The sequence below is a fragment of the Montipora capricornis genome, chromosome 13, assembly GCF_036669925.1.
Source record: "Montipora capricornis isolate CH-2021 chromosome 13, ASM3666992v2, whole genome shotgun sequence".
Classification (NCBI taxonomy): Eukaryota; Metazoa; Cnidaria; class Anthozoa; order Scleractinia; family Acroporidae; genus Montipora; species Montipora capricornis.
In genome coordinates, this window is record NC_090895.1 from 49301725 (window position 1) to 49325679 (window position 23955).

At 47.6% G+C, this 23955-nt stretch overlaps 12 non-coding genes and 1 pseudogene across 12 annotated transcripts; 5 read left to right on the forward strand and 8 right to left on the reverse strand.

Moving 5' to 3' along the window:
- Positions 1-422: 422 nt before the first annotated feature.
- LOC138031007 (U1 spliceosomal RNA) lies at positions 423-586 on the reverse strand. Its single transcript, XR_011128116.1, has one exon. It is a non-coding gene; the product is annotated as a U1 spliceosomal RNA (small nuclear RNA).
- A 5075-nt stretch (positions 587-5661) lies between these two features.
- LOC138031050 (5S ribosomal RNA) lies at positions 5662-5780 on the forward strand. Its single transcript, XR_011128156.1, has one exon. It is a non-coding gene; the product is annotated as a 5S ribosomal RNA (ribosomal RNA).
- Positions 5781-6756: 976 nt separating this feature from the next.
- On the reverse strand, positions 6757-6920 carry LOC138030988 (U1 spliceosomal RNA). Its single transcript, XR_011128098.1, has one exon. It is a non-coding gene; the product is annotated as a U1 spliceosomal RNA (small nuclear RNA).
- Positions 6921-7114: 194 nt separating this feature from the next.
- On the reverse strand, positions 7115-7307 carry LOC138031029 (U2 spliceosomal RNA). The gene has a single exon (XR_011128136.1). It is a non-coding gene; the product is annotated as a U2 spliceosomal RNA (small nuclear RNA).
- A 267-nt stretch (positions 7308-7574) lies between these two features.
- LOC138031085 (5S ribosomal RNA) lies at positions 7575-7694 on the forward strand. The gene has a single exon (XR_011128184.1). It is a non-coding gene; the product is annotated as a 5S ribosomal RNA (ribosomal RNA).
- A 978-nt stretch (positions 7695-8672) lies between these two features.
- Positions 8673-8840, reverse strand: LOC138031017 (U1 spliceosomal RNA). Its single transcript, XR_011128125.1, has one exon. It is a non-coding gene; the product is annotated as a U1 spliceosomal RNA (small nuclear RNA).
- A 4710-nt stretch (positions 8841-13550) lies between these two features.
- LOC138031061 (5S ribosomal RNA) lies at positions 13551-13669 on the forward strand. Its single transcript, XR_011128162.1, has one exon. It is a non-coding gene; the product is annotated as a 5S ribosomal RNA (ribosomal RNA).
- Positions 13670-14645: 976 nt separating this feature from the next.
- LOC138030989 (U1 spliceosomal RNA) lies at positions 14646-14809 on the reverse strand. Its single transcript, XR_011128099.1, has one exon. It is a non-coding gene; the product is annotated as a U1 spliceosomal RNA (small nuclear RNA).
- Positions 14810-15003: 194 nt separating this feature from the next.
- LOC138031042 (U2 spliceosomal RNA) lies at positions 15004-15198 on the reverse strand. Its single transcript, XR_011128149.1, has one exon. It is a non-coding gene; the product is annotated as a U2 spliceosomal RNA (small nuclear RNA).
- Positions 15199-15466: 268 nt separating this feature from the next.
- On the forward strand, positions 15467-15585 carry LOC138031066 (5S ribosomal RNA). The gene has a single exon (XR_011128166.1). It is a non-coding gene; the product is annotated as a 5S ribosomal RNA (ribosomal RNA).
- A 976-nt stretch (positions 15586-16561) lies between these two features.
- Positions 16562-16725, reverse strand: LOC138030991 (U1 spliceosomal RNA). Its single transcript, XR_011128100.1, has one exon. It is a non-coding gene; the product is annotated as a U1 spliceosomal RNA (small nuclear RNA).
- Positions 16726-16919: 194 nt separating this feature from the next.
- LOC138031056 (U2 spliceosomal RNA) lies at positions 16920-17099 on the reverse strand (annotated as a pseudogene).
- A 5761-nt stretch (positions 17100-22860) lies between these two features.
- LOC138031067 (5S ribosomal RNA) lies at positions 22861-22979 on the forward strand. The gene has a single exon (XR_011128167.1). It is a non-coding gene; the product is annotated as a 5S ribosomal RNA (ribosomal RNA).
- The last annotated feature ends 976 nt before the right edge of the window (positions 22980-23955 follow it).

Consider the following 23955-nt stretch of genomic DNA (forward strand, 5'->3'; position numbering starts at 1 on the left):
GGGTCCTCAGTTACTCAATGCAAAACGGGCTCTCCAGAACGCAACATAACACAACGCAAAAGAAATCTATCGCGATGGAGCAGTACAAACACACATCCACTTACGTTTTCGAAAACGATGCACGAGGATAAGAGCTCGACCCGCTGGCATTTTCTTGTCTCACTCGTCTATCGATGGAATCGATGCGGCTGAAATAAAAAACGTCGTCTCCCTCTCTGTACGGCCAAGAATGAGAGAAATGAAATCACAGTTTTTCAGTGCACCAAGTACGGAACATTCACCTACAATTTCAGCAGTGGACTTCACAAATACAACTCACCTTCCTTAGTCCTTACACCGCCACCGCATCTCCTTCCCTGCCCTGCCTGAAACGTTACCAACAAAACCTTCCCATTAGCCAACTTTGCCACCGGGGTTTGGTGCGGGGACTAGCGCGAACGCAGGTCCCCACTACCAGAAATTATACGCTCGAGTTACCCACATTTGGGGTAATCGCAAGGGTCAACCCAATCGAAGTGCAATGAAAGAGCCTCACCTTGAGAGGACTGCCTCCCTGATCACAGTGCCTCCCGCGTCAGGTAAGTTTTTTATGTTTAACCCCGGTAGGGTGAGTGCAATGGCCGCCAGACATAACGACGAATCCGTCAAACACAACGGTTCACCTCAAACGGGGGTGCACCAACACGCCAACTTCGCCGGGGAATCGAACCCCGCCCCTACCAACAAGTAACAAAAGACAAACACACAAACGAGGAATTGCACTAGGAGATGCCTCGCCTGACTTACACTCCTAAATGACAATTCGACAAAACGACAAAAAAGACTCAAAAACAAACTGGACAAAACCAAAACAAGCACGACCCAGCACAAGGGTGAAAAGCGACCCACAAAAAAGGGCCACCCGTCAACCGACTTACCCAGCGCCAAGGCGTTGGTTCACCCCGAAAAAAAAGGCCAGGACAGGCACACGCAACACAAAACCAGCACCTAAATGTGAACAACCAGAGTATCATTACGCAACGACGCCACCACACCACGACCACCCCACTGACGGACAAAATAACGACGACGGCGGTCAGACCGGAAACGACGGAAAAAACAAACGGGAAGATTAAACCGAACCCGAGACTTCACACGCTCCATAACATCAACAGCCGAAGGACGAACACCCCTAAAACGAAAATCATTCCGAGCCCCCCAAATACAAAAAACTTGCAGACATTCAACATATAAACAAAAACCCGTGGAACCACAGACAACTCATCAGCCGAGAACCAAAAAAGTGCATGACGAACCAAGATAGAGAAGGACAAAGAGGAGAAGCCAAGAACATAAGAGACTGAAGCCAGGACAAAACACTGACCGCCAGAGGACAGTGAAAAAACAGATGCTGAAGAGACTCGACAGGAGCAGAACAAAAACAAGCAGTGGAAAGAGCATAACCAAAACCAGCAAGCCTTTCGGCCGTGTAAAGGACCCCATGAGAAATTTTCCAAGACAAATCAATAACTGGCCGATCCAAATCAAAAAAAAAAGAAAAGCTGACGCCAAGTAGAAGACCAATAAAGAGAACCAAACAAAGGAAAGAACTTCTCCTCACAATGAGGAGAGACAGCATTCTCGGACAAAAGAAACAAATAAGCAGATTTCGTGGTCATAGTAGAAACAGGACAAAAATCAATACCCGAAACCAATACCCAAAGAAGACGCTGTAAGGGATCCTTTACACGCCCGCCAAGCAGTCAACAGAGAACGATAAAACGGAGGCAGAGAATCCGGCGAAAAAACAAAGCGGAGCAGAAAAAAACGAGATGCGGAGGAGCGGCAAGCCGAGAAGAAAACCAAAAACCATGAAAGTGACCCAAGAAGACGGAGAAGAAACAAAACGACGAACCCACTGAACATGAAGAGCCATAACCTTACTTACACTGAAAAATCCACAACAGAGAAACCACCCAAACAAGAAGGCTGAACCCACAACACGACGAGCGACCAAGTCTCGCTTACCGCTCCAAAAAAATTTAAAAATTAACGTATTCAATTCGACACTGACCCACCGGGGAACATGGATTAAAGAGGCCACGTACCACACACACGGGGAAAGGGCCAAGGCATTGATAACAAGTGCCTTGCCCTTATAGGATAACGAACGCTGACGCCAAGAGTTCAAAGCATTTTCAACCGCGGTGATACGCGGCCTCCAATTGTCCTCCTCCAAGTTACCCGGACCCAGAAAAACCCCCAACACCTTCACCTTCACCGATGACCAAGTAATGTTCACCGGTGAGTCAGTGCGCCCATTCCAACCACCCAACCACAAACCTTCGCATTTTCCAAAATTTTAATTTAGCCCCAGACCCCCTCTCATACAAAGAATAGACATCAAAAACAGCCAAAATACCAGGAACAGAAGAAACAACCAACGTAGTGTCATCAGCGTACGCAGAAATAACAGGCAGAGAAGACGAAGAACCAGGAAGAGACAAACCAGAAATTAAAACCACTAGAACGAATATACATGCAAGTACCTCGGCAACCAAAACGTAAAGGAGGGGAGACAGGGGACACCCCTGCCTCACCCCCACGAGATAAACTAAAAGAATTAGAAATATAACCATTAACATTTACACAACTACTCACATTATTGTAAAATAAATTAACCCACCCAACAAAAGACTGCCCAAAAACCCATGGCATATAGAGTAGAACGAAGGAACGTCCAATCAACCCTGTCGAATGCCTTTTCTTGGTCAAGAGAAAGAAGAGCAGCCCAGGAACACCAGAAGAAGAGCAAAAATCAACAACATCACGAAGAAAAGCAACATTTTCACCAATAAAACGGCCAGGAACACCACAAGACTGATCTTTATCAACAACCAAATGAATAACTTTAAGAAGACGAGCAGCAATAGAACGAGAAGCAATTTTATAATCGACATTCAACAGGGAGATTGGACGCCAGTTTTTTAGGGTCAAGACGATCCCCTTTCTTAAACGATAAAAATAATGAACCTCGGCGCTGAGAGTGAGACAAACAGCCCAAAACCAAAAGCAGAATTCAATACACAAACCAAATCCAAAACCCAAAACATGCCAAAATTTTAAATAGAATTCCATGGGAAGGCCATCACAACCAGGAGCTTTACCACGGGCCATGCCCTGAAGAGCTGCAAAACACTCCTCCTGGCTGAGAAGACCTTCGCACACCTCACTATCATTATACGGAAGAACTGAAGAAATGTTAGAAAGAAGCTCAGCACGAGCATTGGAGTCACAAGGAGCAGCAGAGAAAAGATCCGAATAGAAAGAAACGAACGAAAAACATCACACAACCCATCCTTGTCCGTAACCAAAGTACCATCACTAGCTCTCAGCGCCGAGATATTACGGTCAGTGCCGTTTTTTCTTTTCGAGCCGGAAGAAGTAAGCAGAGGAGGACTCACCCTCCTCCACCCACCTCGACCGGGCACGAACTTGAGCACCACGAGCAACTTCAACATCCAAAGCACGGAGACGAGACAGAGTAGAAAGATACGCAGGAAGAAAAGAAAGACGACCAGAATCAATATGAACTTTTAAATGGGCAGCAAGACTAGACAAAATATTACGTTCCACTACTTTACTTTTACCACGACCTTTACAATAATTAATACTAATACGTTTAATATGGGATTTTGCCACTGTCCCACCACCTAGTGAGGGAAAGAAAAAGAAGAAGACTGACGAGACTGCCAATAAGACCAGAAAGTTGAGATGAGGTCGATATACTCGGCCTCATCCAGAACAGAAAGATTGAGCTTCCACAACCCCGGACCCGGAGGAACGGAGCTGGGGAGAGCCCATGAGAAAGAAATAGCGCAATGATCAGAAAAGGGACACGGCAGAATGTCTACAGAAGACACATAAGGCACCCAAGCATACGGGCAACCGATGAGGTCAATGCGCGAAGCAAGGGCCCCATCGGGCCGGAACCAGGTGAAAGCAGAATCATTTTTGGTTGCCTTTCACGCCAAATATCCACCACACAACAATCCAAAAAATAGCCGACAACAGAGCAGAACTTTCACGAGAGACATCAAAAGGACAAGACCCCCACGGCGATCCCGAACACGATCCAGGACCGTGTTGAAATCGCCGCACAAAAGAGTGGGAACAGCAGGATCAATAGAGTCAACACAACGAACCAAAAAAAAGCATCACGGTCAGGATTACGATTGGGAGCATAAATAGAAGCAACCCGAAAAAAAGAACCACGAAGAGAAAAACTCAACCAAAACAAAACGACCATCAAACTCACAAACCACAGACTTACACTCCAAAACGAACGATACAAAACAACCACACCACGAGAATGATTGGTACCAAAAGAACCAGCACACAAAGTAACCAAAACCGAGAAAACCAAGAAGAAGATCATCATTAGAGACGGCGTGGGTCTCCTGTAGACAAACTACCGAAGGAGAGAGATGGGACAACCACTGGAGAAACCAAGACGCTTGTCACCATCTCTCAACCCATTTAACGTTAACAGAAATAACAGTAAGAGCCATAATAAAGTAATAAAAGTAGTGACAAAACCCATGGCAAAAAACAAAAAGGTGGCGAGACAATGGCAAAATAACGGCGCCTAGCAGGGCTAGGCGAAGAAGGACGACGACGAGACCTATGAGGATCCGGGCTAAGAGGACTAGGAGGGGTCCTCTCGTCACCGGAACGAGACCGGGAACGAGAGGACGGACGGAGGGCCATCCCCGAGCCAGAACTACGAGAACTGACCCGAGGGAGGAAGAGGAACAACAAAAAGCCGAAGCAACGAGATCGTCCTTTGATGATGGGAGAGATGCCTTCAGTTTTTGCACCATAGATGCAGTCTCTTCCCTTGATACAAGTGGGGGATTCAACCCCCCCCAAACCACCCGCGCCCAACTTTGACCGGTATTTTCGACCGCAAAGGTCCAGAATCCACAACCGAGGCCAGAGCATCATCCCCCGAATCAACCCCAACCTCAGGCACACCCGATGACGGTAAACACAGACCCCGAAAGGGGAGAAAAGGTAGGGGAGGACTCCTGCCCCTCCTCCTGAGACTCCCCGGCCTGACCGGTGGAAGCCCCCAAAACACTACCGCTGGGAGAGGGATCCAGAACCCTCTCCTCAGCCCCCCCCGACCCACTGTCCAGCAACGGCTGGCTCACCAATTCATTGAGCTCATTGTCACGTTCATCTACACACATAGACTGCGGACCCCCAGCAGAGCCAGAGCACTGCGACGAGGACGCAGAGCCCACCCCCCCAGAAACAACACCCACCCCCGAGGCCGGAGCCACACAGGGAGGAAGGAACAGACACAACATCATTATCATTATCATTTTCATTATTAACATCATTATCGATGCCCGTAAATGCTCACGGCGGACAAGGTGCTCCCAGTCTCATGGCCACGAGATATGGTGGTCCGATTACAATCCGTGCCAAGGAAGGAATGCCCAAAGCCAACCTGAAAGCGAGGCGCACACAACGATCGCTCTTGTACAGTGGGCAGCAGCACCAGCATTGCATGGCACTTGCGTTGACGGCAAGAGGACAAATGCACATTGTGCTTGCTCTGACCTCGTTTTCATTTTCCCTTATAACAAAGTTAATTTTCACGGCAAATTACTTGTCTACGACCATACCACAGGGAAAACACCGGTTCTCGTCCGATCACCGAAGTTAAGCCCTGTCGGGCGGGGTTAGTACTTGGATGGGAGACCGCCTGGGAATACCCCGTGTTGTAGGCTTCCCTTTTTCCTTCTGTACACTTGATTATCTCAAAAAATCTCAGTTTCTTTCAATGAAAGAACATTCCAAACCAGGTTTTTTGAACACAACATGCCAACGATATGTCAAAGATGAGACATACGACAAAAACAAAATAGTTCACACGAGAAAGTGGAACTTGTATTCCCAAGGGAGCGCGTGCGCGCGAGATCTTATCAATCCAACGTTTATGACATGAAACGTATCTTTTCGTGTGAGCAAAGAACAGGATACGACAAGTAAAAAATGCATGCACTGTTATGCATTAGATGGAAGTTAACCTAGCCCGGATGATATGTATACAACGAAGGCTACAACACTACAACATTGATCTTGCGAAAACGTGACTTACGTGACGTAGCGCACTTCAAAGTCTTACTGTTCCCTGCTCAACACGGACAGTACGTATTCAAAGGGCCGATAAGACACTATCCTGACCATGAAAGATTTACTTTTTATGATAACAATCCAATTAACTGATAACATAGAGAAACCACAAAGTGTTGGCCACAGAAATGTAACGCCAACTGATCTGGCGGGTCCTCAGTTACTCAATGCAAAACGGGCTCTCCAGAACGCAACATAACACAACGCAAAATAAATCTATCGCGATGGAGCAGTACAAACACACATCCACTTACGTTTTCGAAACGATGCACGAGGATAAGAGCTCGACCCGCTGGCATTTTCTTGTCTCACTCGTCTATCGATGGAAATCGATGCGGCTGAAATAAACACGTCGTCTCCCTCTCTGTACGGCCAAGAATGAGAGAAATGAAATCACAGTTTTTCAGTGCACCAAGTACGGAACATTCACCTACAATTTCAGCAGTGGACTTCACAAATACAACTCACCTTCCTTAGTCCTTACACCGCCACCGCATCTCCTTCCCTGCCCTGCCTGAAACGTTACCAACAAACCTTCCCATTAGCCAACTTTGCCACCGGGGTTTGGTGCGGGGACTAGCGCGAACGCAGGTCCCCACTACCAGAAATTATACGCTCGAGTTACCCACATTTGGGGTAATCGCAAGGGTCAACCCAATCGAAGTGCAATGAAAGAGCCTCACCTTGAGAGGACTGCCTCCCTGATCACAGTGCCTCCCGCGTCAGGTAAGTATGCCTTTTCAGCCTCTCCGGGACCGCAAAACGCAACTTGTCTGCGCATACCATGTGGTAATGGAGGTCACGTGCTCCTCGTCCTGTCGTGTCGTGCTGTCCACTCGCTGCTATGCTACCTAGAAAAGAGAAGAGAATGTGAAGGTTGGTTGCTTGGTCACTTTTTCTGCTTTCACTTGATTATTTCTTCCCCAGAGGGAAGTGGGCCACGCTCGGAGGTAGTGCTATACCGAGGCAACCCGTGGCCGGGACGAGGCAAGCCTCTTTTCCACGGCCCAGTTCCAAAAATCAGTTTAATATATGAGCTGCTCGATGAGCAGCGTATCAGATATTAAGCTGATAAGAACAGATTACTACACTTGATCTTAGCCAAAAGGCCGAGAAGCGATGCCCGTAAATGGCTCACGGCGGACAAGGTGCTCCCAGTCTCATGGCCACGAGATATGGTGGTCCGTTACAATCCGTGCCAAGGAAGGAATGCCCAAAGCCAACCTGAAAGCGAGGCGCACACAACGATCGCTCTTGTACAGTGGGCAGCAGCACCAGCATTGCATGGCACTTGCGTGACGGCAAGAGGACAAATGCACATTGTGCTTGCTCTGACCTCGTTTTCATTTTCCCTTATAACAAAGTTTAATTTTCACGGCAAATTACTTGTCTACGACCATACCACAGGGAAAACACCGGTTCTCGTCCGATCACCGAAGTTAAGCCCTGTCGGGCGGGGTTTAGTACTTGGATGGGAGACCGCCTGGGAATACCCCGTGTTGTAGGCTTCCCTTTTTCTTCTGTACACTTGATTATCTCAAAAAATCTCAGTTTCTTTCAATGAAAGAAAGACACATTCCAAACCAGGTTTTTTGAACACAACATGCCAACGATATGTCAAAGATGAGACATACGACAAAAACAAAATAGTTCACACGAGAAAGTGGAACTTGTATTCCCAAGGGAGCGCGTGCGCGCGAGATCTTATCAATCCAACGTTTATGACATGAAACGTATCTTTTCGTGTGAGCAAAGAACAGGATACGACAAGTAAAAAATGCATGCACTGTTATGCATTAGATGGAAGTTAACCTAGCCCGGATGATATGTATACAACGAAGGCTACAACACTACAACATTGATCTTGCGAAAACGTGACTTACGTGACGTAGCGCACTTCAAAGTCTTACTGTTCCCTGCTCAACACGGACAGTACGTATTCAAAGGGCCGATAAAGACACTATCCTGAACCATGAAAGATTTACTTTTTATGATAACAATCCAATTAACTGATAACATAGAGAAACCACAAAGTGTTGGCACAGAAATGTAACGCCAACTGATCTGGCGGGTCCTCAGTTACTCAATGCAAACGGGGCTCTCCAGAACGCAACATAACACAACGCAAAAGAAATCTATCGCGATGGAGCAGTACAAACACACATCCACTTACGTTTTCGAAACGATGCACGAGGATAAGAGCTCGACCCGCTGGCATTTTCTTGTCTCACTCGTCTATCGATGGAAATCGATGCGGCTGAAATAAACACGTCGTCTCCCTCTCTGTACGGCCAAGAATGAGAGAAATGAAATCACAGTTTTTCAGTGCACCAAGTACGGACATTCACCTACAATTTCAGCAGTGGACTTCACAAATACAACTCACCTTCCTTAGTCCTTACACCGCCACCGCATCTCCTTCCCTGCCCTGCCTGAAACGTTACCAACAAACTTCCCATTAGCCAACTTTGCCACCGGGGTTTGGTGCGGGACTAAGCGCGAACGCAGGTCCCCACTACCAGAAATTATACGCTCGAGTTACCCACATTTGGGGTAATCGCAAGGGTCAACCCCAATCGAAGTGCAATGAAAGAGCCTCACCTTGAGAGGACTGCCTCCCTGATCACCAAGTGCCTCCCGCGTCAGGTAAGTTTTTTTTATGTTTAAGGCGAATGGCAGCCCCCCGGTAGGGTGAGTGCAATGGCTGCCAGACATTCAGACTCATCCATCAACAACAATGGTTCGCCTCAAACGGGGGTGCACCAGCACGTCAAACGTCACCGGGGAATCGAACCCCGCCCCTACAAACAAAAAAAAAAAACAAAACTAACGAAGAAAAGCATTCACGAGACGCCTCGTCCGACTTACACTCGAGAATGGCATTTCCACATCAAACAAACAAACAAGCAAACCAACAGGACGAAGGACTACAGGACAAAACAAAAACAACCGAACTGTGCAGCGGCGAATGGCAGACCTGACAAGGACGCCAGTCAGAAAGACTCATCCTAACAGGAGTAGGTACGCCGCGAGACAGCAACAGCTTGGGGCGACAATGGGACTAGAACTGGGACAGAGAAAAACGACCATTGCAAACAGAGCCGATAATGCCAGACGCACCCCACTGACGATGAAAATAACGTAGACGACGGGGGGACTTGAAACGCTTAAAAAGGAGAGGTAGATTGAACTTGACACGAGAGCGGACCTTTGCGATGACATCGAGAGCACCGGGCGGCACATTACGGAAACGAAAGTCATTCCGAGCGAGCCAGATAAAATACTTACAGACAACCTAGGATGTACACGAAAACACGAGGAACTCGACGGATCTCAGCCGGGTCAAAAACCAAACAGCACGTGACGGCAAACCAAAGAAGGGGACGAAGACGAAAAAACCAAACAATAGAGACTGTAACCATGAAAGAACACTATGAGCAAGAGGGCAGGAGAAAAACAAGTGAGAAGGACATTCAGAGGCAAGACGGCAAAAAGCAAGAAGGGTCGACCGAGTACCCAAAAACCGACAAGGCGATCGGCAGTGTACAACACGCCATGGCGACCTTTCAGTTGAGATCGATCACTGGGCGGTCAAGATTGAAGAAGAACAATTGGGACCAGGTCGAAGGCCAGTAGAGAGTATAGCCATACAAAGGAAAAAACTTGTCAACACAATGGGGAGTCGGACGATCCTCAGACAGCAAAAACAAATAAACAGAATTTGCAGAGATAGAGGAAACAGCAGCAAACATGATGAGGGGACAAAGACGCAATGACAAGGGAGGAACGACGCCGACGGGAAAAGGAACCACCAACCAAACGCCAAGCAGACAGAAGAGCAGAGTAAAACGGGGGGAGGGACTTGGAGGAAAAGGCCTCAGGACGGGACAGAACAACATCAAGAGCAGGGACACCAAAACGAGAATCACACCAAAAGGAAAAGAAATGGACCCAACTACGCGGAGAAAACAGTGAAACGCCGAACCCACTGGACAAGAAGCGCAGAAACCTTAAGACGAAGATCAATGACAGAAAAACCCACCAGCAGATGTAGGCTGAACAACAACAGCACGAGAAACCAGATCGCGTTTGCCCTTCCAAAAAAACCCAAAAACCAATTTACAAAGCTCGGAAGAAACCCAAGGGGGGACATGAATTAGGGAGGCAATGTACCAAAACCCTAGAAAGGGCCAAGGCGTTGATGACGAGAGCTCTCCCGCCGTAGGACAGGGAGCGTTGCCTCCAAGAAGCCAGCACATTCTCCACGGCATCAATCCTAGGACGCCAGTTCACTTCCTCCAAATTCCCAGGCCCAATAAAGACGCCCAGCACTTTGATCTTGGCCGAGGTCCCAGTCCAGGGTGACAGGGGGGTCAGTCCTGCCAGACCACGAACCGAGCCACAATCCCTTGGATTTGGATCCCTGATTAAGCTTAGCACCAGAACCCCTTTCAAAAAGAGCATAAACTTCAAAAATAGCAGCAATGGCAATATCAGACGTGACAATGAGAGAGGTGTCATCGGCGTACTGCGAGATCGGAGACAGGGCCCGCGGGGGCCCGGGGACAGAAAGACCAATGATACGTGGATTGGCACGAATGTTAACAGCAAGCACTTCAGAAACTAGAACATACAATAATGGAGACAAAGGACAGCCCTGACGCACGCCACGAGACAAAGGAAAAAACCGAGACAGATAACCATTAACAACTACAGAGCTTTGGACAGCAGAATAGAACAGAACAACCCAACGGACAAAAGATGGGCCAAAACCCATCCTCGACAAAGTAGCACACATAAATGACCAATCCACTCTATCAAAGGCCTTTTCCTGGTCTAAGGAGAGAACGGCAACGGGATGTCAGATTCCGTGGCAAAGGCAACCACATCACGCAAAAGAGCAACATTCTCGCCAATAAACCTGCCAGGAACACCGCAGGTCTGATCCTCACTAACAAACCAGATGGATAACTTTGAGAAGGCGCCCAGCAATAAACACGAGAAGCAAGCTTATAGTCGACGTTGAGAAGGGAGATGGGGCGCCAGTTACGAGCGTCCAACCGATCTCCCTTCTTAAAGATTAAGGATATGAGACCCCGCCGTTGAGACAAAGACATAGAACCAGACAGATAACACGAATTCAAGACCTCCACTAAATCAGACCCAAGGACGTCCCAGAATTTCAAGTTAAAACTCCATGGGAGAGGCCATCGGACCCCGGGGCTTTACGACGAGCCATGCCAACAAGGGCACGATGACACTCCTCAAGAGTCAGAAAGCCCTCACAAAGATCAGCTTGGGCAGATGAAAGGACGAGGGACACATTACTGAGAAGAATATCTTGAGCGGCGGAATCCGTAGGACAGGCAGTAAAAAAAGAGAGGAGTAGAAAGTGGCGAACGAAGAACACAGATCAGAAGGTGTTGAAACAATGGACCCATCAGGGTTCCGAAGCGCAGAAACCCACCGGTCAGCAGACCGTTTCTTCTCTAAACGAAAAAAGTACGCCGATGAGACTTCGCCCTCCTCAACCCATCGGACACACGTGACCGTACTTGGGCACCTTGAGCAGCCCTGATGTCATAGGCGGAAAGCTGTTCAAGGGTGGATCGATAAACACCTAAAACAGACAGGCAACCAGCATCAAGCCGTGCCTTGAGGTGTGCCGCCAACTAGCCAACAAATCGCGTGACCAAGATTCTTTCTGCGACCGGCGCACACAGTAAGATACCGTAATGCCCTTCGATCTTTGCTTTACCGGAATCCCACCACTTGGAAAGAGAGGAAAAACAGAGCTTACAGTCCTTCCAATCGGCCCAAAAGTCAGAAATAAGGCGACAGACCAGTACTCCTCCTCCTCCAGGACTGAGGTATTAAGCTTCCAAAGCCCCGGACCAGGAGGAATAACGTCAGGAACAGTAAGAGAGCAGGACACAGCACAATGGTCTGAAAACGGACACGGAAGAATTTCACAAACAGAGACAGAGACGCAACCCAGACATAAGGGCACCCAATTAGATCTATACGGGAGGAGATAGAGCCATCCGCCTTAGTCCAGGTAAAGGCGGAGGAAGACGGATGGAGGTATCTCCAAATATCAATACAACAGACATCGTCAAAAAGACGACCAAGGGCAACAACACTCTCACGCGAGGTATCACCGACCACGGAGCCCACACGGTCAGCAGCGCGATCAAAGACGGTATTAAAATCGCCGGCGAGGAGGGTGGGAACTGAAGGGTCTAATCGGGAAGAGACCCCGTCCAGGAAGGCATCACGATCAGGGTTACGATTGGGAGCATAAATGCAAGCAACCCTGAACACAGCGCCACGCAAAGAAAACTCACATAACAAAAACCGACCACAACTATCAGAGGAAGAGATTTAACAAGGGACAACACTGGACGAAAACAAAAACATACAACCACAAGGACTTATTAGAGCCGGAGACACCACAACGGAAAGACCAGATGACTGGAAACCAGGACTGACACTCACTGAGGGAGATGCAGTGGGCCTCTTGGAGGCACACTACATCAGGAAACAACAGGCAAGGAATGAAGCCACTGTACAAACCCAGCTCGCTTAGACTGGTCTCGCAGACCGTTGACGTTAATTGAGACAACTGACAGAGCCATAATGGAGTACAGTAAAAGAGTAACTATGTACGTGCTTTGCGTTGGGGGAGGGAAAACGACACATCAGGCAAACCTTCGTGCTTCGCAGACTTGACAGTATCAGCTGAAGCACGAGTCTTCGATTTAGTAGAAGAGGGCGCAGCTCCGCTCTTCTTAGCCACCTTTGTAAGAGCCTTCCGGGAAGGAGTAACAGAAGAGCTATCAGAGGAGGTTCTCAACGGAATCACAACCGCGTTTACGAGGAGTGGATACCTCAACCATTTCCACCTCCAAAGGTTCAACAGATTGGGAGGATGGAGGAAACACCCGAAGAAACAAGACTGTCGGTACCACCACTAGCAAACAGTACCCCTTACGACGCACACCTGTATTCTCAGCCACTTTACATAAAGTGCCACCACTTGGTGGTTTTTAACATTTTGTAATTTTTTAACAGAATCTCAGTACTTTTGGCAGGATGCCCGTAAATGCTCACGGCGGACAAGGTGCTCCCAGTCTCATGGCCACGAGATATGGTGGTCCGATTACAATCCGTGCCAAGGAAGGAATGCCCAAAGCCAACCTGAAAGCGAGGCGCACACAACGATCGCTCTTGTACAGTGGGCAGCAGCACCAGCATTGCATGGCACTTGCGTTGACGGCAAGAGGACAAATGCACATTGTGCTTGCTCTGACCTCGTTTTCATTTTCCCTTATAACAAAGTTAATTTTCACGGCAAATTACTTGTCTACGACCATACCACAGGGAAAACACCGGTTCTCGTCCGATCACCGAAGTTAAGCCCTGTCGGGCGGGGTTAGTACTTGGATGGGAGACCGCCTGGGAATACCCCGTGTTGTAGGCTTCCCTTTTTCCTTCTGTACACTTGATTATCTCAAAAAATCTCAGTTTCTTTCAATGAAAGAACATTCCAAACCAGGTTTTTTGAACACAACATGCCAACGATATGTCAAAGATGAGACATACGACAAAAACAAAATAGTTCACACGAGAAAGTGGAACTTGTATTCCCAAGGGAGCGCGTGCGCGCGAGATCTTATCAATCCAACGTTTATGACATGAAACGTATCTTTTCGTGTGAGCAAAGAACAGGATACGACAAGTAAAAAATGCATGCACTGTTATGCATTAGATGGAAGTTAACCTAGCCCGGATGATATGTATACAACGAAGGCTACAACACTACAACATTGATCTTGCGAAAACGTGACTTACGTGACGTAGCGCACTTCAAAGTCTTACTGTTCCCTGCTCAACACGGACAGTACGTATTCAAAGGGCCGATAAGACACTATCCTGACCATGAAAGATTTACTTTTTATGATAACAATCCAATTAACTGATAACATAGAGAAACCACAAAGTGTTGGCCACAGAAATGTAACGCCAACTGATCTGGCGGGTCCTCAGTTACTCAATGCAAAACGGGCTCTCCAGAACGCAACATAACACAACGCAAAATAAATCTATCGCGATGGAGCAGTACAAACACACATCCACTTACGTTTTCGAAACGATGCACGAGGATAAGAGCTCGACCCGCTGGCATTTTCTTGTCTCACTCGTCTATCGATGGAAATCGATGCGGCTGAAATAAACACGTCGTCTCCCTCTCTGTACGGCCAAGAATGAGAGAAATGAAATCACAGTTTTTCAGTGCACCAAGTACGGAACATTCACCTACAATTTCAGCAGTGGACTTCACAAATACAACTCACCTTCCTTAGTCCTTACACCGCCACCGCATCTCCTTCCCTGCCCTGCCTGAAACGTTACCAACAAACCTTCCCATTAGCCAACTTTGCCACCGGGGTTTGGTGCGGGGACTAGCGCGAACGCAGGTCCCCACTACCAGAAATTATACGCTCGAGTTACCCACATTTGGGGTAATCGCAAGGGTCAACCCAATCGAAGTGCAATGAAAGAGCCTCACCTTGAGAGGACTGCCTCCCTGATCACAGTGCCTCCCGCGTCAGGTAAGTATGCCTTTTCAGCCTCTCCGGGACCGCAAAACGCAACTTGTCTGCGCATACCATGTGGTAATGGAGGTCACGTGCTCCTCGTCCTGTCGTGTCGTGCTGTCCACTCGCTGCTATGCTACCTAGAAAAGAGAAGAGAATGTGAAGGTTGGTTGCTTGGTCACTTTTTCTGCTTTCACTTGATTATTTCTTCCCCAGAGGGAAGTGGGCCACGCTCGGAGGTAGTGCTATACCGAGGCAACCCGTGGCCGGGACGAGGCAAGCCTCTTTTCCACGGCCCAGTTCCAAAAATCAGTTTAATATATGAGCTGCTCGATGAGCAGCGGCGTATCAGATATTAAGCTGATAAGAACAGATACTACACTTGATCTTAGCCAAAAGGCCGAGAAGCGGATGCCCGTAAATGCTCACGGCGGACAAGGTGCTCCCAGTCTCATGGCCACGAGATATGGTGGTCCGATTACAATCCGTGCCAAGGAAGGAATGCCCAAAGCCAACCTGAAAGCGAGGCGCACACAACGATCGCTCTTGTACAGTGGGCAGCAGCACCAGCATTGCATGGCACTTGCGTTGACGGCAAGAGGACAAATGCACATTGTGCTTGCTCTGACCTCGTTTTCATTTTCCCTTATAACAAAGTTAATTTTCACGGCAAATTACTTGTCTACGACCATACCACAGGGAAAACACCGGTTCTCGTCCGATCACCGAAGTTAAGCCCTGTCGGGCGGGGTTAGTACTTGGATGGGAGACCGCCTGGGAATACCCCGTGTTGTAGGCTTCCCTTTTTCCTTCTGTACACTTGATTATCTCAAAAAATCTCAGTTTCTTTCAATGAAAGAACATTCCAAACCAGGTTTTTTGAACACAACATGCCAACGATATGTCAAAGATGAGACATACGACAAAAACAAAATAGTTCACACGAGAAAGTGGAACTTGTATTCCCAAGGGAGCGCGTGCGCGCGAGACCTTATCAATCCAACGTTTATGACATGAAACGTATCTTTTCGTGTGAGCAAAGAACAGGATACGACAAGTAAAAAATGCATGCACTGTTATGCATTAGATGGAAGTTAACCTAGCCCGGATGATATGTATACAACGAAGGCTACAACACTACAACATTGATCTTGCGAAAACGTGACTTACGTGACGTAGCGCACTTCAAAGTCTTACTGTTCCCTGCTCAACACGGACAGTACGTATTCAAAGGGCCGATAAGACACTATCCTGACCATGAAAGATTTACTTTTTATGATAACAATCCAATTAACTGATAACATAGAGAAACCACAAAGTGTTGGCCACAGAAATGTAACGCCAACTGATCTGGCGGGTCCTCAGTTACTCAATGCAAAACGGGCTCTCCAGAACGCAACATAACACAACGCAAAAGAAATCTATCGCGATGGAGCAGTACAAACACACATCCACTTACGTTTTCGAAACGATGCACGAGGATAAGAGCTCGACCCGCTGGCATTTTCTTGTCTCACTCGTCTATCGATGGAAATCGATGCGGCTGAAATAAACACGTCGTCTCCCTCTCTGTACGGCCAAGAATGAGAGAAATGAAATCACAGTTTTTCAGTGCACCAAGTACGGAACATTCACCTACAATTTCAGCAGTGGACTTCACAAATACAACTCACCTTCCTTAGTCCTTACACCGCCACCGCATCTCCTTCCCTGCCCTGCCTGAAACGTTACCAACAAACCTTCCCATTAGCCAACTTTGCCACCGGGGTTTGGTGCGGGGACTAGCGCGAACGCAGGTCCCCACTACCAGAAATTATACGCTCGAGTTACCCACATTTGGGGTAATCGCAAGGGTCAACCCAATCGAAGTGCAATGAAAGAGCCTCACCTTGAGAGGACTGCCTCCCTGATCACAGTGCCTCCCGCGTCAGGTAAGTATGCCTTTTCAGCCTCTCCGGGACCGCAAAACGCAACTTGTCTGCGCATACCATGTGGTAATGGAGGTCACGTGCTCCTCGTCCTGTCGTGTCGTGCTGTCCACTCGCTGCTATGCTACCTAGAAAAGAGAAGAGAATGTGAAGGTTGGTTGCTTGGTCACTTTTTCTGCTTTCACTTGATTATTTCTTCCCCAGAGGGAAGTGGGCCACGCTCGGAGGTAGTGCTATACCGAGGCAACCCGTGGCCGGGACGAGGCAAGCCTCTTTTCCACGGCCCAGTTCCAAAAATCAGTTTAATATATGAGCTGCTCGATGAGCAGCGTATCAGATATTAAGCTGATAAGAACAGATTTTTTTTTTTTTTGATAAATTTTATTTACAACCGTGACAAAGGCCACGGAGGATAATTACACTTATTTACAATCAACTCGTTGTATAAATACGAAGTTACTAAGAATTGGATTACAATAAATCAAGTGTGAAAAGCGAATTACAAAAATGAGCAATTATGCTCTAACAATAACAAAGGAGGTTGCGTAATTACAATATATACAGGGTTTTGTAACAAAACATGCAAGGATTAACAAAAAAAAAAACACTCTGGAGATGCCTCGTCCGACTTACACTCCAGAGCTGCGATTCGCACAAGACACAAAACGATAAATTTTAGCAATCAAGTGTAGAAAAACAACCGAAGATTAATTACAGGGAATCAAGATGTAAGGCAGAATCAGTGGAGGTGGAACAAAACAGAATCGCTATTTACAGAGCAAAGTACTTTATTTACAGCCCAGACCTCTTTTACTCGCCCAACGGGTTCTCCTAAGATACGGGTCTTGATATCTTTGGTAACGAGGCCTATAATGTCGCAAGAGCTCAGGACGCGATTTCGAAACGTGGCCAGATTTCGCGATTGCCACACGAAAAACAAAACGGTAGCGAGAAAATAGTGGTAAACCGATAAACGCGAATGAGCAAAATTGGCTAAAGGGAATACAACTGCCTGAAAGGAGGGGATAAACGGGGAGCCCTGTAGGCGAGAAAGAGTAGGGACAAAATGGTTCCACACTTCTAAAACCCGAGGGCAGTCAAGAAAACAGTGTTGACTAGTTTCTATCCTGGAACATACGGCGCAGCGGTCGGAGTCAATGTAACCCCAGGCTTTGAGGTTACAGCGAGTCCGAACCACATCGTGAAGTATCAACCACAGGAGGTCATTTTTCCTGTTTTCAACCAGCTTAAATCGGGACTTACGCCACACCGCTGCCCACCAGTTGATTGGACGGCCGACCACAGCCCTCCAAAAACCAGCGCACAGCGGGGCAGCATCAGGCAGGTCAAAAAACAAACTATAAATATTCTTACAGGACAAATCGTCGGGCAATTTACCTAGTTTCGTAAAGAGACGCTGGAAGTGTTCCAAGGCTTTGCGGTAAAAGTTGGAAGGCAGAGCAGAAACTGGACATAAATTGGACCGAAAGGCAAAACGAGCATCAAAACGAGCCAAACGAGAGCCGATAAAATAGCGGGCAAAATAATGCCATTTAGAGGCACCGAAGTCATCCCGAAGGCTGGAAAAACAAGATAAGCGAAGGCTGACGCATTTGGTACGAAAGTCCACTACATTTAGACCCCCGAGTTTGAAAGGAGCGCAACAGCGCTTCCGGCTCACATTTTCCATTCTGCCGTTCCAAATAAAGGACCACACAAGGCGTTCGAACCGTTCGCACACCCAGTTTGGGGGCGGGAGAATCTTGGCAACATGATAAAAGCGACTAGCGCCCAAAATGTTTACAATTAAAGCGCGGCCCAAGAAGGACAGTTCTCTCTGTTTCCATAAGTTCAATACTAATTCAAGCTTGTCAATTTTAGTTCGCCAATTTTCGGATTCGACCGAGGTCAATCCATTAGAAAAGTAGACACCAAGGATACGAAGTTTCAAAACCCAAGTTAGGCCAAAAGGTGAGGCCCCATTGGTTCTCCACCTCCCCAGCCACATGGCCTCGGATTTGGAGGTGTTAAGCTTGGCCCCCGATCCGCGTTCATACTTTCCAACAATTTGCAAAAGGGAGCAGAGAGAGCGTTCAGTCTTGACAAAAAGCGTGGCATCATCGGCATACTGAGAAACCTTGAATTGAAGGCCCCCGGCTCCAGGGAGCCGGAAACCTTCAATGTCCCTACATTTACGGATCTGCGTCGACAAAACTTCTGAGACCAAGACATAGAGGAGGGGGGAGAGAGGGCAGCCCTGCCTCACACCCCTTTCAAGAAAAACTGGCGCAGAAAGATTTCCGTTGCAGATAACACGGGAAAAAACGTCCTTGTAAAATAAACTAACCCACCCACGGAAAGACGGTCCAAACCCAAACTTAGAGAGTACGCGCATGAGAAAATCGTGGTCCACGCGGTCAAAGGCCTTTTCTTGGTCAAGTGTGACTAAAATGCCCGTCTCATTGGTTTTGTCGATCATATCGAGCATATCCCGGATAAGTTGAAGGTTTGAAAAAATCGATCTACCCACCACCCCACACGTCTGATCCCGGTGAACAAGAGACTGCATCACTGGTTTTAAACGTTCTGTGATAACTTTAGAAGCCAATTTATAGTCGGTGTTTAGCAATGAAATCGGTCTCCAATTCTTGGCAAGTCGTTTGTCACCTTTCTTATACAGCAAGCGTAGGAGACCCCCACGCTGGCTGTCAGTCAGGGTACCGAGATGGAAGTTCTCATTTAAAACTGTCACCAAGACATCGCCTAAATCTTGCCAAAAGGCCTTATAAAATTCTGTTGGGAGGCCATCCGAACCGGGCGATTTCCCGGTTTGGAGACCACCCAAGGCTGCAAAAAGCTCTTCCTTAGTGAATTCTCCTTCGCAACTATCACGCTCAGTTTCAGTCAAAGAAAATTCTAGATCATCAATTAAACTTTCCTGTATTTGTAAATCGAGATTATCCTTAGCATAGAGAGTCTTATAAAAGTCCACAAGAATAGCTTCCATATCGGCCTGAGACGACGTCTCTTGTCCTTGAGAATTCACCAGGGATTCAAAAGTATTTTTTGCAGCCCTTTGCTGCTCGCGGCGAAAGAAATAGCGCGTGGGTTTTTCACCTTCCTCAATCCATTTAGCTCGAGAGCGAATTTTGGCGCCCTCTGCCTCTTGCCTAGCAAGAGACGAGAGAGAGCATTCGAGATCCCTAATCTCCACAGACCTAGACTCATTCCCGCGGGCAAAGTCATTTTTAGCCCGAATTAAGCGGTTTATCAAAAGAGTCCGAGTATGATTCGACGATTTGCGTTTGCGAGAGCAATATTTTTGACAAAAGTCCCGAATGGTCACTTTCAAATCATCCCACCATGATCCCATCGACTGAAAGTCGCCCGTGCGTTGCTTCTGGTCATTAATGAGTTGGGACAATTCACGCTTAAAATTAGCATCATTTAGGAGAGATGAATTAAATTTCCAAACACCGCTTCGAGCGCCAGGACAATCAGCAGAAGAGAAGTTCAGATTTACAAAATCGTGATCGGAAAAACTGCAGGGGGAAACTTTAGGACAATCAACACAATGTTCAAGAGATCTAGAAACCAAAAAGCGATCGAGCCGAGAGGCCTGACTGTAATTTGCATTGGCCCACGTGTATGACTTCCCTCGGGAGTGTTGTTTACGCCAAACGTCAATTAACGAGCAATCTGACATAAGCTGACGAAAAGTAGACTTATCCGGCAAAGAATCGTTAGAAACACGGAGGCGATCGAGTGTATTGTCAATACAATTAAAATCCCCAGCAACAATGCGACCAGGGGATAAAAAATAGTCGTGCAAATTCCGAAAGAAAGCCCTGCGACCCGAAACGGTGTTTGGAGCATAAATGTTCACTAAGTTAAATTGACAAGCTCCAATCTGGATTAACGCACTAAAAATTCGGCCGTCAGAATCAAAAACAAACCTGGAAACCTTCCCCTGAAAACGTGGCGAGACGAACATGGCCACCCCAGCCTTTTCCCCGTCCCAAATGACCAGAAGCAATCACCGGGCCACCTTTTAGCTATATCATCTGCCTGGGATTTACGCGAGACATGAGTTTCTTGCAAAAGGATGATGTCTAGGTCTGAGCGCGATAGTTCACTTAACACGAGATCCTGTTTAGCGGGCGAGACAAGCCCACGCACATTAAGTGTCGCTAACTTAAACATTACAGTTCATTAGTGATGCTTATGTCTGCTTTTCCTACCGCGCACCGTTGTCCATTCTCCGTCAGAATCCGTGATGTCTTCCTCACTGGAAGCAGGCTCACGGCCCCATTCCCGATGGTCTCTGTCCCTTGACCTGCGACGGCGGCGGTCCTCGTCCCGTGAGTGCTCACGCCGGTGATGGTGGTGGTGACGACTCCGATCACGGTCTCGCTCGCGTTCCCGGCCGTGATCGCGATCGCGATCGCGGTCCCGGTTACGCTCACGATCCCGATCCCGGTCGTCATCCCGGCCGTGTTTCTCACGAGACTCACGCTCGTACTCGCGGCTCCTATCCTTCTCCATCTTCTGCTCTCCCTTCTCCTTCTCCGACCTCTGCCTGCTACTCTCCTTCTCCATTTTCTGCTTTTCATTCTCTTTCTCCGTTTTCTGTTTCCCACTCTCCTTCGGCTTCTGCTTTCCATTTTCCTCCATCTCTTCTGTTTTCTCCTTTGTTTTCTCCTTCGTTTTCTCCTTCGTTTTCTCCTTCTCCTTGACTTCAGCACGTTTGTCCAGGGTAGGCTGCGACGGAACTGCGCGAGGGGCTTTAGCCGCGCTCGCATATGACGTGGGAGGACCTGTACTTGATTCCTGTGAATTCTCAACATTTACGTTAGCACTGAACAATAAATAAGGGCAACGATGCTCACGATGACTATCAGACCGGCAGATTGAACACATAATTGGTATCTCACATTCGTCGGCCCGGTGGCCAGACTGTTCACAGTTAAAACACCGCACCGAAGTGCAGTCTTTAATCAAGTGCCCTAAATCCCCACAGCGCCGACAAGCCTTAGGCTGTCCCGGGTACCAAATGCGAACGAATTCTCGGACAATCCGTACAGTGGATGGAATGGGTCTTTCAATTCGCATACGCGCTGTACGGATTCCGTTAAAGATGGTGTCAGCAGCGAGGTCACGTCGAAAGGAAAGCACTGTGCCATAAGCGGACAAACGGCCAATAAGTACAGTATCCGGCATTTCGTTTGGGGCGTTATAAATCTTCACTAGACGTATTTGGTTGTCACAATCAGCGAGGAAAACGCGGTGACCCGCAATAGTCAAATGCCACGCGCTCAAGGCTGTGTTTTTTGCCTCGGCAGTTCGAAGGGCAATGACCCACGTGTTCGAAGATAGGCGACGTTGAATAGAGAGAATATCTTCGTACGAAACTCCGACATCAATTAGCCCCATAACAACATCATTACAAACGCAAGGCGTATCAAAGGTAAAATAAATTGAAAAGGGTTTTTTTAGGCTCACATTGTCCTCGCCAACGTTCCATGAATCTGCTGTACATGCAAAAGCCACACCATTGCTCATCATTGACTCGACAGCAACAGGTATGTGCACATGGTCCCCAGACGCGTTTTGGACGGACCCTTGGGATTCCACTGGAGTAAACAAGTAATCAGGCGCAATTAGGCTGGTCCCCTGAGACTTTTCTGAATTAGCATGTTCCACATCGATGGACATCTCGTCAGGAACGTTGCTCCACGTACCGCTCTCGCTGAAAAGAACTGGCGTTTCTTGAATTGGTTGGGCACTCTCCATCGGCAGACTGTCTGACATCCTGCAATCTGTGGAGAGAAAAAGCAAAAACAGCCTTTCAGAACTTAGCCAAAAGGCCGAGAAGCGATGCCCGTAAATGCTCACGGCGGACAAGGTGCTCCCAGTCTCATGGCCACGAGATATGGTGGTCCGATTACAATCCGTGCCAAGGAAGGAATGCCCAAAGCCAACCTGAAAGCGAGGCGCACACAACGATCGCTCTTGTACAGTGGGCAGCAGCACCAGCATTGCATGGCACTTGCGTTGACGGCAAGAGGACAAATGCACATTGTGCTTGCTCTGACCTCGTTTTCATTTTCCCTTATAACAAAGTTAATTTTCACGGCAAATTACTTGTCTACGACCATACCACAGGGAAAACACCGGTTCTCGTCCGATCACCGAAGTTAAGCCCTGTCGGGCGGGGTTAGTACTTGGATGGGAGACCGCCTGGGAATACCCCGTGTTGTAGGCTTCCCTTTTTCCTTCTGTACACTTGATTATCTCAAAAAATCTCAGTTTCTTTCAATGAAAGAACATTCCAAACCAGGTTTTTTGAACACAACATGCCAACGATATGTCAAAGATGAGACATACGACAAAAACAAAATAGTTCACACGAGAAAGTGGAACTTGTATTCCCAAGGGAGCGCGTGCGCGCGAGATCTTATCAATCCAACGTTTATGACATGAAACGTATCTTTTCGTGTGAGCAAAGAACAGGATACGACAAGTAAAAAATGCATGCACTGTTATGCATTAGATGGAAGTTAACCTAGCCCGGATGATATGTATACAACGAAGGCTACAACACTACAACATTGATCTTGCGAAAACGTGACTTACGTGACGTAGCGCACTTCAAAGTCTTACTGTTCCCTGCTCAACACGGACAGTACGTATTCAAAGGGCCGATAAGACACTATCCTGACCATGAAAGATTTACTTTTTATGATAACAATCCAATTAACTGATAACATAGAGAAACCACAAAGTGTTGGCCACAGAAATGTAACGCCAACTGATCTGGCGGGTCCTCAGTTACTCAATGCAAAACGGGCTCTCCAGAACGCAACATAACACAACGCAAAATAAATCTATCGCGATGGAGCAGTACAAACACACATCCACTTACGTTTTCGAAACGATGCACGAGGATAAGAGCTCGACCCGCTGGCATTTTCTTGTCTCACTCGTCTATCGATGGAAATCGATGCGGCTGAAATAAACACGTCGTCTCCCTCTCTGTACGGCCAAGAATGAGAGAAATGAAATCACAGTTTTTCAGTGCACCAAGTACGGAACATTCACCTACAATTTCAGCAGTGGACTTCACAAATACAACTCACCTTCCTTAGTCCTTACACCGCCACCGCATCTCCTTCCCTGCCCTGCCTGAAACGTTACCAACAAACCTTCCCATTAGCCAACTTTGCCACCGGGGTTTGGTG